The sequence below is a fragment of the Anoplolepis gracilipes genome, unplaced genomic scaffold (genome assembly GCF_047496725.1).
Source record: "Anoplolepis gracilipes unplaced genomic scaffold, ASM4749672v1 Contig18, whole genome shotgun sequence".
In the NCBI taxonomy this organism is placed as follows: domain Eukaryota; kingdom Metazoa; phylum Arthropoda; class Insecta; order Hymenoptera; family Formicidae; genus Anoplolepis; species Anoplolepis gracilipes.
Window position 1 is genome coordinate 1,493,003 of NW_027328669.1, and position 14,208 is coordinate 1,507,210.

Consider the following 14,208-nt stretch of genomic DNA (forward strand, 5'->3'; position numbering starts at 1 on the left):
AAATTATATTATTGCTGTTTCGACACAAATATCGCATTTTACTTTAGAATTTTTTTTAAAACCAATTTCTACTGGTGTTTTAAACTCTGTTGGTCTATTCTGTATGTATCCACTTTGAAACCACGCATATTTTAATAAATTTTGAAATCTGAGAGACAGGGGTGGGGGTGGGGTAAATTAAAAAATTTGACATTTTTGAAAAATACAATTATAATATTGTAAAGAGTACAAAATACCATAAAACTTTCGTATAAAACATTTTTTCATATGTCTTATAATTTCAAAGATATTCGCTAAAAACGAAAAATTCGTTATTCTTCGAGGGATTGTTTTAACCTCTAAACGTTGAGATACGCCGCTAAAAAAAATATGGGTCTAATATTTTTTTATGTTCTACAACATATCCAAAGCTCATTAAAATCGATGAGGGACACTTCCGACAGTTCCCTTGTTAGACACTTTGCACACGTCTACTTCATCTTGTACATAGCTTTATTATATCATGGTTTTGCATATGCCAAACATGTAATAAATATGGAACTAAATATGCTACAATGTGTGTGTGTGTGTGGTTTAATTTGGGAAATATATATGTGTATATAAAACTATACATATCTAATATCATATACTTTTTTCATTTTTATCTGTATGTAATAAGTGCAAATAAATTGTTTATTATTTATAATACATATTAGGTATTGACAGGGTTGGGAAGTAACGAGTTACTTGTAACGAAGTTACAGTTACCCATGTAGCACATGTTCGTTTTATAAACGTTTTCTAAACGTATCCAATATTTTTTAACCGTCAAACACCAACAAGAAACGTTTCAACAGAAACATTTTTAAAATCATGGTTTAAGAAACGTATATTTTACGTTTCTATAAATAGAACAAAAATTAATGTTTTAATTCAAAATTATATATATACACATTATTAAGACTGTACTTATTAAGACGATCCCCAGATAGCACAGAAAACTAAAAGATGTCTTAAAGATGTCTTCTAAAAGTTATAATTACGTTAAGTCGACGAAAAGATGACTTTTTGATCATCTTTTCGACAAGACAAAAAAGATCTATTTTATAATATACTAATATAATATAATTTTATAATATTTTATAATATTTTATAATATTTTATAATATAGTGTTCTTTTGTTTGCCGCTACGTGGCGTGTTCAGACTTAACTCGTATTCAAGTTTTCATAACATGTATATAAAACCTAAAAAAACAGGTACTAAAAGTATAATTTAAATTATGTCTTTTTTGTCAGTTTGACTTCTGATGTAATCTCGAGAAGAGATTCAGAACATGAAAATAGATGGATTGATTATATCCATATTTGCATTATTTTATTGAATCTGTGGATAAACAAATTTTTTACAAATAAAGGAAAAAAATCGTATTTTGACAGTTTCTTAAACGTTTTTTTTTGTTAGAAAATGACGTTTCCCTTAACGTTTTTTAAGTGGACATTTTAACCAATCAGAAACGTTTTTAAAAGCCGGTTTTAAAACGTTTCGCAGAAACATTTGTGAAACGTTTTTGAAACGAATATGTGCTACTTGGGTTACGGTTACTTTTTTTTAGTAACTGTAACTTAACTTCGTTACTTTTCTCCATTTGTAACTGTAACTTAACTTAGTTACATTTTTTTAATAACTAGTAACTATTTTTATAATTTTAATAGTTACTTTATATATTTCAAAGATCGTACTAGGCGGCCTTGTGCTTTTTTTATCAACATTTAAAACGCGTTAGGGAGACGCTATTAGCGCTAATAGCGTCATTTTATTTTTGTTTCTCACTAAAAGTTAAATAAAGACAGAATGATGCTGTTAGCGCTAATAACCCCTGCCCGAACTATAGATTTAAAAGAATAGACTGCGCGTTCTGTGAGAGGAGCTAACGCCATTAGAAAGAAAGCGTAAGTGTTTATGTCTCTTTCTAACACGCGAATTGTGTGTGGTTGATGGATACTCGCATGTAATGGCTCCTGCACACAGGACGCGACAACGTTTGCCGCGCGGCAAAAAGCGACCGGTAGCCAATCAATGTGTTGTCCTAGCATTTATTGGCTACCGCGTTACCTTTTGCCGCGCGATAAACGTTGCCGCGTCCTGTGTGCAGGAGCCACTAGAAAGAGACAACAACAAGGACAATAACAAAGGAGACACGTTCCCTTCATCATATGCGCAGAATCCGTTTAGCGCTTTTTTCCGCGAGAATAAAATTTTACTGTTATTATTCTCTGTTCACTATAAAGTTATTTACACTATATATGTACATATTTAGATTTAAAATATCAAGACTTTTATACTGATGTTATTTCTATCTCCTTTCTATCTCTTTTTGTGTGTGTGTGTATATTATGCATATGTGAAATGTAAAATTAATAAACAAAATAAAATTTATGGGCAAAGCATTCACATATGTTAGAAAAAATTGATAAGACAAAACTAAAGTTAGGAAATAAACGTTCAAGTGAAAATTCTTCGAAAGATATTCCAAACAAATGTCAAAAATTGGAGAGATGGGGCTCTGGAAGTTCAGCTTTAGATACTCAAAAAACATTAGACAAAGCTTTATTACATTTCATCATTGAAGATATTCAACCTCTGTCTACTGTAGACAGTCCAGCATTCATTAATTTGCTTCGGATTGGACTTCCTTCACATATCCGTATAATGTGCAGAAAAACATTAAGAGAAAAACTTTGCGAAACATATTTTAAAATGAAAGCTGCTCTTGAAAAAAAAAATTAACGGAAATAGAATTAGTTGCGACAATAGCAGATTTATGGAGCAAAGGAAAAAGATTTATGATATATATTTTTATTTTTTCTTTGAATGGTGTGCGTAATTTTGTCTTTTCTCTTTTTTCATATTTTACAAATTAAAATTAAAATTTACAGGAGCTACTTAGGAATGACTATTCATTGGATTAATCCTGTAACTTTAGAGAGAGAATCGGCAGCTCTAGCTTGTCATCGGATGAAGGGCAAACATACATATGACGTTTTAGCTCGATAAATAAATTCAATCTTTCTTGAATATCATATTCAGAATAAAGTATGCTGCACAACAACGGACAACGAATTCAACTTTGTTAAAGCCTTTCGATAAGTTTATTTAAAAAATTAACTTTGTGTACCTTTTAAATATTTTTTACATGTGCAAACGAACATTCTCGCTCACGTGCATCCTTCTTATTAAATACAAATAATTAACTAAAAATTAAAATAAACATTGTTTAAGTAATAAAATTCTTTTACATATTTTTACATATTTAGGAGCTTTGAAAAAGATGAGAATGAGTCATCGGCTCTTACCGTAGAACTTCTCAATTTAAGTGAAATTTTGTTAATTACGAATGATATAGAAGATACAGATTCAGAACATTTGTTGAATCTGCCGCCGCATCATAGATGCGTAAGTCATACTTTAAATCTTATCGCTGTAAAAGATTCTGAGAAAGCGATAGACGATGTTTTGTACAAAAAGTTATACAGATTGACACTTGCTAAATTAACCAAATTATGGAACAAACAAAACCAGTCGACACAAATATCTGATAAAATAAAAGAACTTTGCGGGGTTTATCTAAAAGCTCCTGTGATTACCAGGTAAAATTTCTTATTGCCTTAGATAGTAAATGTGACTTATTTGATCTTAGCAATGACAGGAATAATATCTGTCAGCAACTTTAACGTCACACGCATCCACTCGAAAGTAGAGGACCTCTAGGAGAGAGAAGCGCCAACCAGTCATTATCTTATGTGATTGGCTGGTGAAATATGTGTCAACCTGGACATTGCAACGCCAATACAGAACAGATTGATGATATTACTCGAATTGAAAAAATTAAATTTGTTTGATTGTGAATTTAGTGATCGTTGATCTTAATAATTGTTAATTTTTTTACATTAGTTTATACATTTATAATTTGCATCATATCTGTTCTGCATTGGCTCCGCAATACCCGAATCGGCACATATTCCGCCAGCCAATCACGGAATGACAAGTTAGCGATTCTCTTTCCTAGAGGTTCTCTACTCGAAAACGTACGTATACATGTACATACATATATGCATGTACACTGAAATTGCTGACGGATACCATTTCTGGCGATGTATATACATATAAGTCATGTCTAGAATAATAATAATTTTCTATACCTTTATCCTTTTATTTTGATAGATGGAACTCAACTTTTGATTCCATACTGCAACTGTTAACTCTTTTAAAGAATGATCGAAAAAGTTAATCAGTGCCTCGACTTCTGTAATTTACAAAGACTGACGGAAAATGAAATTAAATTTATTGAAGAATATTGTCAGGTATATCTCTAGAATTGTAATATGTACATATATGTATAAATTGTAATATATATTATATTTAATTATATATATATATATATATATATATATAATATAATGTTACAATTTATGTTATTACCCAGATAGCACAGAATATGCATAGAATATTCTAGAATATTCTTAAACAGCACAGAATATTTACAGAATATTCTAGAATATTCTGTGAACATTTTGTGCTGTTTGGAAATATATATATATTTAATAAAATGTATATCTTTCTATTTTGTTTGGTTTAGATAATGAAACCTTTAGCGCAAGCCTTAGATATATTACAAGGCGAGACAGAGATGTATATGGGCTACTTATTACCAGTCCTGAGAACGTTAAAAGAAAAATTAGAAAAACTCAATAAAAATGAGTTTACATATTGTCAACCACTAATTAAATCTATACAACAAGGTTTAAATAAAAGGTAATTTGTTAATTTAATTAAAATGTATTTATCATTTTGATATAAAAACAATATATTTATTTATTAAATTTGATATCGATTTTAATATATATAATTTTTAATTTCAGATTTTCCACATTATTTGAAAAAAAAGAACTTATTCTTGCAAGTTGTTTGCATCCAAAATTTAAATTAAATTGGATTAACGAAGAAGAAAAAAAACTCACCATGAATTATTTAGAAGATTCATTAAGAATCCGTTCTACTGAAAGTTCCCCAAATCTTAAGGAAAACGAAGACTACGACGACTTTTTTGTTTTTGACCAGCAAACAAAAGAGGTTGAGTCCGTACAAAAAGAATTATATCGATTCTTATAATCGAACAACTGCAACATTGGTATGTTAAACGATTGCTTGACAATTAAAAAGCTTTTTATCAAATATAATACGGCACTTCCAAGTAGTGTAGCTGTTGAACGGATGTTTAGCATAGGTGGCTCTGTAATAACGCCACAAAGAGAACATCTTAAAGATGACCTCATCGAATATCAAATATTATTAAAAAGTAATAAAAAATTTTATTAAAATTATAAGTTATTAAAGTCGCTAGTATTTAATTATAAACAACGGGTTAATTAAAAACGACCTGACTAGCCAAAATTATTCAATTTATTTACACGACGTTTCGACCATATGGTTGTGGTCCTTTTCAAGTGTAACTATAAAGAAAATAAATAACGGATCAAACATTGATATATGGATACAATTTTTACCGGATTTAAGCCAAACAATACAACATAATGGCGTTATAAAACTAGTCTACTCACACGTAAATTAAGAAAGAGAAGAAAGAATCCAATGGGACATGTTTAAAGGTAGAACTTAATGATGGAATAATTAAATATGTCACTTAGTTAAAAACAATGGTTATTAATTTTGAGATGAACACAAACTTTTATTAAGAAATTTAACTCCACGATTAATCTACAAAGAGATACTGAAAATTTAAATAATATTTATGACAAAATTATAAAGGTCGTTTGAACTGTTTTCCTTTTAACCATTGACAGTTTCGTTTAAAAACTCATGCTGACATGACGTGTCTCCTTGTTTGTGTCGAAACGTCGTGTAAATAAATTAAATAATTTTGGCTAGTCAGGTCGTTTTTAATTAACCCGTTGTTTATAATCAAATACTAGCGACTTTAATAACTTATAATTTTAAAATTGCTCTTGGACCTAATTATGGAGCCTTCCCGTATTGAAGACTTCTTTAAATTCATATCGAATCTTTATGGCGACCATTGCACATCTCTATTGAAGTCATGGATCAACTATAAAAAGAAGTTTTTCACCTCCAAACATCAATTGACTTTCTTATTACGGTGCAGAAGACTGGATCTCGTTCCTACACACATAAAGAACCTCAAGATTGACATTGAATTTCACAGTTGTAGTGTTAACCACAAATTTCAAAAGTTGTTAATTTTAAGTCAGCATTCTATTCTAAATTTCGAGATTGAAGACTTGAACATTAGTTTGATGTTTTTTAGAAAAAAGATCTGTGATATTGAGAAAGGACTCTTTGAATGTTTACCACATGACTTGGTTTTTGACTTTTTTAAACGTAGCAAACAAAGGATGTTCTCATTCGGTTTAAAGATAAAAAATAATTTAATTAATAAGATTGACAAATTAAAATTAAAAAATGATTTCAAAGAGGATCCTTTTCATAATATTGATAAATCCAAATGGTTTGTAAACATTAGTGATAAGACCATTCCTGAATATGTCTCCACTCTCTTAAGCTTGGGTGACAATTTTGCGCTACCCATAAATCCTTCACGCAGTAAAGATCGCGTTGATTATGTATTAAACGTCGTTAAGGGTTTTGAGGCGTGTTCTAGCAGGATTCCAACTGATCTTATAGAGACTACCAGAATCTCTGTTGCGAATACACTGCAGAGATTTTTGTGTTCTCGTCGTCATGTCAGTTATATTGAAAGACATATTGGGCGGGCCTTCTCACTTTCGAGAAAGTTTTTGTCTGATAATAATGATTTATTAGTTACCAAAGCTGACAAGGGACAGTCCACAGTCGTAATGAACAAGACTGATTATCTGTTAAAAATGGAGTCGATGTTGAGTGATGAATTTACTTACAAGAAAATCAATAAAAATCCGACAAAACCACTTATGAACAAGATAAATTCATTATTAAAATCTTGGCTCAACAACGAGCTCATCGACGAAAGAACTTATATACATCTCAACTGTACAAATGGAAATTTACCACGTTGCTATGGGTTGCCCAAGATCCATAAGCCTGGTTTTCCATTAAGAATCATTGTTTCGACTGTTGGCAGTGCTTTGTACAATTTATCAACTTACATACAGGATATACTGCAAAGGTCAGTTGTAAAACCAGCTTCACATATAAACGACGGATGGTCTTTTTCCAAAAAGATCAAGGACGTTATTATTGAGGGCGGTCAAGTAATGATATCATTGGATGTTAACTCGTTATTTACTAATGTCCCCAAAGAATTGGTTCTGAGCGCCATTGAAAAGCGATGGAATAACATCAGTTCTGCTACTAACTTTAGCCTTGCTCAATTTATACATGTTGTGGAATTGATTTTAGATTCGACAAGTTTTAGTTTTAATGGACAGTTTTACGAGCAAATTTTCGGAAGCCCCATGGGCTCTCCTTTATCTCCGATATTAGCGGACATTGTTATGGATGATTTAGAGTCTCATTGTCTAAATTTGTTAAGTTTTAAAGTCCCAATTTACTATAGATATGTGGACGACATATTTGCAATAATTCCACGCACACGCATTGATGAGATGTTAGATACTTTTAATAATTTTCACCCTCGTTTAAAATTTACGTTTGAGATTGAACAGAATAAGTCCATTAGCTTCTTAAATACTACTGTTTTACGTGTTGACAATGGACTCATAACTAATTGGTACAGAAAACCCACTTGGTCGGGAAGATATATCAACTTTTATTCGAATCACCCCATGAAATATAAAATTAATACGATTTATAGTCTTGTTGATCATGCATTGCTGCTCTCTGATACTAGGTTCCATAATGAGAATTTGTGTATCGTTTATAAAACACTGCGTAATAATTGTTTCCCTGACAACCTTATTGGACGACACATCAAAAAGAGGGTCAATTTTTTAAAAAATCGCGACAATTTGGAATTTGAACCCCGGGGGAAGGAATTACAAAGAAGCAGCCTTTTTGTTTCAATTCCTTATGTTAATGAATTTAGCTTTTGTTTACGTCGTATTGTTTGTGACGCTGGTTTGAACGTCGTTATGACTATAACTAATAAACTTAATACATTGATTAAGCGTGGTAAAGACAGATTACATACTGACTTTAGAACTGATGTTGTTTATAAATTACAGTGTAAGGATTGCGATGCGCTTTACATAGGCCAAACAAAGCGACATATACGCACACGTATTAGAGAACATCTTAACAATATAAAATTACATCCTACCAATCAATCAGTCGTTAGCAAACACAGAGTTGAATTTGGGCATGATTTTGAGTGGGACGATCCGGTTATTTTACACAATGAAAAATTTATTAAGAAAAGAGAAATAGCTGAAATGTTTTTTATTAAGAAATTTAACTCCACGATTAATCTACAAAGAGATACTGAAAATTTAAATAATATTTATGACAAAATTATAAAGGTCGTTTGAACTGTTTTCCTTTTAACCATTGACAGTTTCGTTTAAAAACTTATGCTGACATGACGTGTCTCCTTGTTTGTGTTCATCTCAAAATTAATAACCATTGTTTTTAACTAAGTGACATATTTAATTATTCCATCATTAAGTTCTACCTTTAAACATGTCCCATTGGATTCTTTCTTCTCTTTCTTAATTTACGTGTGAGTAGACTAGTTTTATAACGCCATTATGTTGTATTGTTTGGCTTAAATCCGGTAAAAATTGTATCCATATATCAATGTTTGATCCGTTATTTATTTTCTTTATAGTTACACTTGAAAAGGACCACAACCATATGGTCGAAACGTCGTGTAAATAAATTGAATAATTTTGGCTAGTCAGGTCGTTTTTAATTAACCCGTTTTTTATTAAAATGTTAAATATAGTTTCATAAATAGGTTATTTATAATTTTAATAAAATAAATAGTGTATGACAGATTATATGTAAATTCTATGTTATTTTGTTAATGGAACAAACAGCAGGAATTGGATAAACAGCAGTTACAGAGCCACCTATGCTAAGAATTAGCAAATTCTTATTCTCGCAAGACTCCAACCTACCTTTCCTTCTTAATCTAACCTTTCTTTCTAAAAGAGAAAATTAAAATTATTTCATCAAATATTTTTTACAATTATTCGTAATAATTTGGCATTACGATAATTTACGAACATTTCGTTTTTGTCAGTTCAGCTAAAATGAATAAAACAATTATTATATATCGATTATCACGAAGGGCCAATAAAGCACTTGTGCGTCGTAAATAAAAATGTACGATTGGACTATTACTTCTTTGCGTTTTATATTTTTTATAAAATGTAATGCGTGATCTACAATGGCAGTAAGCGGTACAGAAGTAAGGAGTAAGAGTAAAGAGTACGAAATGGGATTTGCTTATTTCGTTACTCCCGGTTTTTAATTCGTCAAACTTCACTTCTTACTCATACTACTTCGTACTACATTGTAGACTACGCATAATATTAAATATTACTGTCTTAGTACTTAGTACTATATTATTGTACTGTATTATACTACTGTATTAAATATTAAATATACACATATACTATGTATAATGATACTTTGTATTTATTAACTGTTTATTATATAATCGTATAAAAAAATAAAATTAGCATATTTAGAGAACATATAATTTAACTTCCAGGTAACACATGTTTGTTTCATTTCCTAAAAATATATGAAACCATTAAATACGTTTAGAAAACATATGTGAAACAAACATATGCTACCTAGGTTGTTTTTTGTCTACAAAATTTTATTACATTTTTATTATTATTAATTGGATTAGATATTTTTATTTTATATTTTTATTGCAAAAAGTAACTGTAAAGTAACTCGTTACTTTTTTTTAGTAATTGTAACTGTAACGCGTTACTTTTCAGAATTAGTAACGTGTAACTGTAACTAGTTACATTTTCATTGAAAAAACTGTAACTGTAACTAGATACTTTTATAAAGTAACTTTCCCAACCCTGGGTATTGAGTATATAATTATCTCTATTTTGTATTTTATATCATAATGTGTGTGAAAAAAGTTATAAATACGTGTACTTACAATAATAATAAATATATGTATTTATATAATATATATATTGAATGCTATTATAAAAATAAGTTTTAAAATTTCATTCATTATGATATAAAATACAAAAAAAGCATAATTTTATATTCAATATCTAATTGTATTTCTAATAGACAATTTATTTGCATTTATATTACATACAGATAAAAATAAGAAAAGTGTATGACATTAGATATGTGTTATATATACATATATTTCTCAAAAAATATTGTAACATATTTAGTTCCTACTTATTGTATATTTTGCATATGCAAAGCCACGATATAATGAAGCCACGTACAAGATGAAGTAGACGTATGTAAAGGGCTAAGAGATATCAAGTATGATAAAATATTTATTTCACAAATATATATATATATATATATATATATATATATATATATACATATATATATATATATATAATACTATATATTTATAAAAGAAAAAGTTTAACAATTTATTTGTATTTATTATATAGATATAAAAATAAGTATATGACATTAGATGTACAATGTTATATACACGTATTTTTCAAATTTAATTTGTTTACACACATTTTATATAGGCCTATTAGTCCTTTACATTACGTTCAGCCTTACGACGAAATTTTGGTTAAGATAAAAAGTCGTTTCTTTATAACAATTGGAAACACATGTAAAAAGATTACGCATCAGTGTGTACTATTACCACACAACAAATATCTCTTCGCGAGCGAACGAAAGAGACGATAATAGAAGCGAGCGAGACAATAATAGGAACGAAGGAGACAGTAATAAGAGCGAACGAGACAGTAATAAGAGCAAGCGAGACAGTAATAGGAGTGAGCGAGAGGGGCATAGCAGCTGGCAGAGAAAACTCGAGACTCAAGTCTTTCCTTCCACGCTGCTATTTCTCGCTCGCTCCTATTACTATCTCGCTCGCTCCTATTACTGTCTCCCTCGCTCCTATTGCGGTCTCGCTCGCTCCTATTACTGTCTCGCTCGCTCCTATTACTGTCTCGCTCGCTCCTATTGCGTCTTGCTCACTCCTATTGCTATCTCGCTCGCTCTTATTGCTGTCTCGCTCACTCTCATGCCGACTGCGTCGGTAATATTTTTTTAGTTCTTTCAAGGCGGCGCTTAAAACCGCGTATGAATTCGGCCGACGCTTCGGTATCCCCTTAAGGGTCGATAGGACCGACGAGAAAATTCCAACGTCACTGTCACCAACGTTGAGAAATGAATTCTTATTCAATGTATTGGTGTATGTCTGTATACGTACAAACATCATTGCATTTTAAGAGAGACGAAGACGACATTATTGTCTTTCATGGTCTCTCCTTAGCAAGCGGTGTTGCCAACTCAATTTCTTACAATTAGCTGCACTTGCACTTTAGGTACAGATACAATATTCTATTCGGTAATATTTTGCCTCGAAGAAGTTATATTTCTTTATAAAACTTTTTTGCTACATTCTTTGTAAAGTTTATTACCCCGCTAAAGAGTCGGATTTTGCATTTTGGCTTTTAAAAAATTTATAATAATTACAATCGGTGCACCTGGTCTGTATACTTCATTCACGATCAGTATACCTTCCCAAGTAGCACATATTCGTTTCAAAAAACGTTTCACAAATGTTTCTGCGAAACGTTTTAAAACCGGCTTTTAAAAACGTTTCTGATTGGTTAAAATGTCCACTTAAAAAACGTTAAGGGAAACGTCATTTTCTAACAAAAAAAAACGTTTAAGAAACTGTCAAAATACGATTTTTTTCCTTTATTTGTAAAAAATTTGTTTATCCACAGATTCAATAAAATAATGCAAATATGGATATAATCAATCCATCTATTTTCATGTTCTGAATCTCTTCTCGAGATTACATCAGAAGTCTAACTGACAAAAAAGACATAATTTAAATTATACTTTTAGTACCTGTTTTTTTAGGTTTTATATACATGTTATGAAAACTTGAATACGAGTTAAGTCTGAACACGCCACGTAGCGGCAAACAAAAGAACACTATATTATAAAATATTATAAAATTATATTATATTAGTATATTATAAAATAGATCTTTTTTGTCTTGTCGAAAAGATGATCAAAAAGTCATCTTTTCGTCGACTTAACGTAATTATGACTTTTAGAAGACATCTTTAAGACATCTTTTAGTTTTCTGTGCTATCTGGGGATTGTCTTAATAAGTACAGTCTTAATAATGTGTATATATATAATTTTGAATTATAACATTAATTTTTGTTCTATTTATAGTATAAACGTAAAATATACGTTTCTTAAACCATGATTTTAAAAATGTTTCTGTTGAAACGTTTCTTGTTGGTGCTTGACGGTTAAAAAATATTGGATACGTTTAGAAAACGTTTATAAAACGAACATGTGCTACATGGGTTATTCATGTCAATTTTATGAAATTTTATTTTAAGCCTTTTTTCCAAAAAATCACTCTTTAGCGGGCTGCGAGAAATCCTCCTGAATAAGAATATCATTGTTAAATATAATTTTTTCTTAATTTATAGCCGAAATATCGTCGAAAAGAATTTGTAGTTCCGAAGTCTCCGCATGAGGTCTCCACCGTGGGTCTTCTCGATCCTTAAGCATATTAATTAATTTTTCATTTAGATTCATATGACAATGGATTATTAAAATTAAAGAAAGCTGAAATTTTGTCAGACATTAATTCAGAAAACGACGATCTACAAGCTTTTAAGAAATCCCAAAAAGAGAGAGCAAAAATAATAATCTCAAGCAGTGAAGATAATAATGAGAGTGATAAAGAAAATATACAATTACCTCATTATCTTAAAGTTCCACAAATAAAAAGCAACATATTTAATACCAAATCAAAGTATAAATGTGACGATAAATTCAAAAAACAGTTAATAAGTATGAAACAAATTTATCATATTTTATATATAATACATTTAAAATTTTAAAGTATAACTATATAATTATTTTATTATTGATTGATTTACAGAAGAAGCTGTAAATACTTTTGAAGAAAAAGAACTGAAATTTAAAAATACTATAATACGCGAAAAAAATTAAAATGATAGTGATTTTATTTCTGGTAATTATAGATAATTTTTAATTAAAAATCACAAATATAAACATCAACTAAAAATAATACTACACATTAATGTTATATTTTTGAATTCAAGATTATAAATGCAACATAATATATATGTTACGTATTAGTTACATTGTATTGAATGAAGTTATAATATTGATGATGTCATATTACTGATAGTTTGTGTTTGGAGATGGCTTTTATAAAAATATATATATATTGATATATTTTCTAATTATAGATACGTGTAATAAAGATAATTTATCTGAGCCTTGCACTATTGCAAATAATATTAGTTTAAGTAAGTATAAAACTATCATTTATAAATATACATATATTTATCTTATTTTATTAATATATCAATTATACTATTTTGTAATTTTAGCAAGTAATGATTTGCAACGTTATATAATAAGAAAAGTCTTACACATAGGATATCAACTACGTTTATTGACAGAACAAGGAAATATTATAAATAACAAATTAGACACTATTTTACAAAATCTTCAAATATCTTCCTCTCATGGGATAGAAAGCGAAACTTTGGAGCAAGATATAATGAATAAGTTCCCAATTGAAAATATAGAAGATTTACAGAATTTTGAAAAATCGTTAATTGAAGGTCAAATAAATAGCCAAAAATTGGTAAGAGCTAAAATTAAAAAAAATTTGAATACCTTATATGTGCATATGTACGTACATGTGTGTTTTTTCCACAAGCGACACAGGTCAACACAATGTTACACAGATATCATTCTACCTTCTTTCAATACCAGTAAACAATAAAGATAGAATGAAACTCTGTGTTACACTGTGTCGACTTGTATCGGTTGCCGAAAATTCTTGTGTGATGTGTGTGCGTGTGCATGCACACACACATACTTAATGTAGACTTTTTTCATATTCTTACAGATTAAAGAATTATCGCGTATTGGCGGTAATGACATCAAAAAAACTGTATATAATCTTTTACGAACAATAATGTCTGACAAATTAGCGTGTATGTTCAATTACATCCCATGTAGCACATGT

The 14,208-nt window shown here is 29.7% G+C and overlaps 1 protein-coding gene, 1 long non-coding RNA gene and 1 pseudogene across 5 annotated transcripts in view; 1 reads left to right on the forward strand and 2 right to left on the reverse strand.

The window, feature by feature from the left end:
* LOC140675700 (cytochrome P450 4C1-like) overlaps positions 1 to 14,208 on the reverse strand; it is a 147,315-nt gene that overhangs the window by 121,680 nt on the left and 11,427 nt on the right. The window lies entirely within an intron of this gene.
* LOC140675701 (uncharacterized) lies at positions 2,997 to 5,627 on the forward strand (annotated as a pseudogene).
* Positions 5,216 to 6,685, reverse strand: LOC140675702 (uncharacterized). Its single transcript, XR_012048434.1, has 2 exons — positions 5,600 to 6,685; positions 5,216 to 5,491 (listed from the first exon to the last, which is right to left on the reverse strand). It is a non-coding gene; the product is annotated as an uncharacterized lncRNA (long non-coding RNA).